Here is a 3525-nt window from a genome sequence, read left to right as displayed (position 1 = left end):
TATTAGTATTCAGAAAAATATGAATGTCTGGTAAACGTTACCTTTCTTCACAATAGGCTGTCATTTGAAGGACAAATACATTAAAGCGCAAAAGAAACTGGTATATACGTGAATATTCAAATACAGAGCTATGTAAACAAGCAGAATACGGCGCTGGGGTCGTCAATGCCTATGTAAGACAACAAGTATCTGACGCAGTTATTAGATCGGTTGCTGCTGCAACAATGATGGGTTATCAAGATTTAAGCGAGTTTGATCGTGGTGTTACAGTCGGCGCACCAGCGATGGGACACAGCATCTTCGAGGCATTTCACGTATGTACCATGAATATCAGGAATCCGGTAAAACATCAAATCTCCGACATCGCTGCGGCCGGAGAAAGGTCCTTCAAGAACGGAATCAACGACGACTGGGTAGAATCGCTCAACGTGACAGAAGTACAACCCTTCCGCAAATTGCAACAGAATTCAGTGCTGGGCCATAAACAAGAGTTAGCGTGCGAACCATTCAAGGAAACACCATCTAATTGGGCTTTCGGAGCCGAGGGCGCACTCGTGTACCCTTGATGACTGCACGACACAAGGCTTTACACCTCGCCTGTGCACGTCAACACCGACATTGGACTGTTGATGACTGGGAACATGTTGCCTGATCGGACGAGTCTCGTTTCAAATTGTATCGAGCGGATGGACGTGCATGTCGCCGCGCGGGATTGGCCGAGCGGTCTCCGAGCGAGGTGGCGCAGTGGTTAGCACACTGGACTCGCATTCGGGAGGACGACGGTTCAATCCCGTCTCCTGCCATCCTGATTTAGGTTTTCCGTGATTTCCCTAAATCGTTTCAGGCAAATGCCGGGATGGTTCCTTTGAAAGGGCACGGCCGATTTCCTTCCCAATCCTTCCCTAACCCGAGCTTGCGCTCCGTCTCTAATGACCTCGTTGTCGACGGGACGTTAAACACTAACTACCACCACCACCACCGAGCGGTCTGTGGCGCTGCAGTCATGGACTGTGCGGCTGGTCCCGGCGGAGGTTCGAGTCCTCCCTCGGGCATGGGTGTGTGTGTGTTTGACCTTAGGATAATTAAGGTTAAGTAGTGCGTAAGCTTAGGGACTGATGACCTTAGCAGTTAAGTCCCATAAGATTTCACACAAATTTGAACATTTTTGAACTGTGCATGTCAGCAGGGGATTGTTCAAGCTGGTGGAGCCTCTGTAAATGTGGGGGCGTGTGCAGTTGGAGCTATATGGGACCCCTGACATGTCTAGATACGACTCTGACAGGTGTCACGTACGTAAGCATCCCATCTGATCGCCTGCATCCATTCATGTCCATTGTGCATTCCGACGGGCTTGGACAAGTCCAGCAGCACAATGCGACACCCCACACATCCAGAATTGCTACAAAGTGGCTCCACGAACACTCTTCTGCGTTTAAATACTTCCGCTGGCCGCCAAACTCCCCAAACATGGACATTATTAAGCATATCTGGGACGTCTTGCAACGAGCTGTTCAGAAGAGATCTCCACCCCCTCGTACTCTTACGGATTTATGGACAGCCCTGCAGGATTCGTGGTGTCAGTTCACCCCAGCACTACTTCAGACATTAGTCGAGTCCATGTCACGTCGTGTTGTGGCACTTCTGTGTGCTCGCGGGGGCCCTACACGATTTTAGGCAGGTGTACCAGTTTCTTTGGCCCTTCCGCGTAAATAGATACTTGAAATCACGATCTTTTGTGGTTTACGCTGCTGAGAAAGAGTGGGCTGTCATTCCTCCACAGACATTGGGACATCTGTAGCGCTTGACACAGTCACATCGATTAAATATTTGGGTGTAACATTCCAGAGCGATATGTAGTGGGACAAGCATGTAATGGCAGTTGTGAGGAAGGCGGATAGTCGTCTTCAGTTCATTGGTAGAATTTTGGGAAGATGTGGTTCATCTGTAAAGGAGACCGCTTATAAAACACTAATACGACCTATTCTTGAGTACTGCTCGAGCGTTTGGGATCCCTATCAGGTCGGATTGAGGGAGGACATAGAATCAATTCAGAGGCGGGGTGCTAGATTTGTTACTGGTAGGTTTGATCATCATGCGAGTGTTACGGAAATGCTTCAGGAACTCGGGTGGGAGTCTCTAGAGGAAAGGAGGCGTTCTTTTCGTGAATCACTACTGAGGAAATTTAGAGAACCAGCATTTGAGGCTGACTGCAGTACAATTTTACTGCCGCCAACTTACATTTCGCGGAAAGACCACAAAGATAAGATAAGAGAGATTAGGGCTCGTACAGAGGCATATAGCCAGTCATTTTTCCCTCGTTCTGTTTGGGAGTGGAACAGGGAGAGACGCTAGTTGTGGTACGAGGTACCCTCCAACCATGCACCGTATGGTGGATAGCGGAGTATGTATGTAGATCTCACTGTGTGTATCCAGCAGACGTCAAGCCTTCATAAAGGCGAAGGATGGACGCATCTCATATTAATTACTAACAAGTGTCCGGATACTTTTAATCAGATACTGCAGAGGCGGATTTCGTGAACAAGAGGGCACAGCACCTCCCTCGTCTCTGGTCTGTGATTATTTGGCAGCGTGCTGCCTTTCCGGGTGTTGCAGTCGCGGGGACAGAGCAGCTGGCCAGCCTCGCGCCGCGCCGTGCAGAGCGGTGCTTTGTGCGCCGCTAATGAGTAGGATATGGCACGGTGGGCGCGGGCCGGCTGGCCGTCGTCCCGCGGCCGCGGCGGTGGCGGCTGGGTTCTCACGCTGCAGGTTGCCCCCGCCCGGAGCGGAACCCGGCCTGCCCGCCCACAGACATCCCATTCATTCCGTCCCCTCCGTCCCGCCTGGTATGTGGCCGGCCTTCAACCCGCCAGCCGCCAGCCGCAGCCGCAGCCGCAGCCGCTGTCGCTGCCCCGCGAGGGGCCCCCGGCCGGCGCAGGGAGAGCCGAGAGCTGAGCTGGCAGCGCGCAGGGGCCGACACCTGTTCGCCGGTCCCTCACGGAGCTGTCACTGCTCAGACAGCTCACCTACACTATTTAAGTAATGACTGTCATCGTAAACTCGACACTTTGAACAATTATCTTCTTGAGCAAACACGATTTCCTTTTCTTTCCCCACCCATACACGGTTAGGTGATGTTTCACCATCATCAGTGGTTTCACTTTGTTGTCATTGCCGTGTTTAGTCCGAAGACTGCTTTTTGATACATCTCTTTGTGCTACTCTATCCTGTACAAGTCTCTTCATCCCAGAATAACTACTTCAAGCTACCTCTACGATTTTCGCCTTCCCACACTTCTCTGTAATTCTAAACTGGAGGTCCCTTGATGTCTCATAATGCGTCCAGTCAACCGATCCCCTTTTTTAGTCAAGTTGTGCCACAAATATCTTGTCTCCCCAACTCTGTTCGTTACGTTCTCATTGGTTGCGTGGTTTCGACATCTACGTGATTACTCTGCTATTCACAATAAAATGCCCGGCAGAGGGTTCAGTGAACCACCTTCAAGCCGTCTCTCTACCGTTCCACTCT

At 50.9% G+C, this 3525-nt stretch overlaps 1 non-coding gene across 1 annotated transcript; it reads left to right on the top strand.

Moving 5' to 3' along the window:
- The first annotated feature begins 730 nt into the window (after positions 1-730).
- Trnaa-cgc (transfer RNA alanine (anticodon CGC)) lies at positions 731-803 on the top strand. The gene has a single exon. It is a non-coding gene; the product is annotated as a tRNA-Ala (tRNA).
- The last annotated feature ends 2722 nt before the right edge of the window (positions 804-3525 follow it).

Source organism: Schistocerca nitens, chromosome 4 (genome assembly GCF_023898315.1).
Source record: "Schistocerca nitens isolate TAMUIC-IGC-003100 chromosome 4, iqSchNite1.1, whole genome shotgun sequence".
NCBI classification, from domain to species: Eukaryota; Metazoa; Arthropoda; class Insecta; order Orthoptera; family Acrididae; genus Schistocerca; species Schistocerca nitens.
This window is presented reverse-complemented; position numbering and strand designations above follow the sequence as displayed.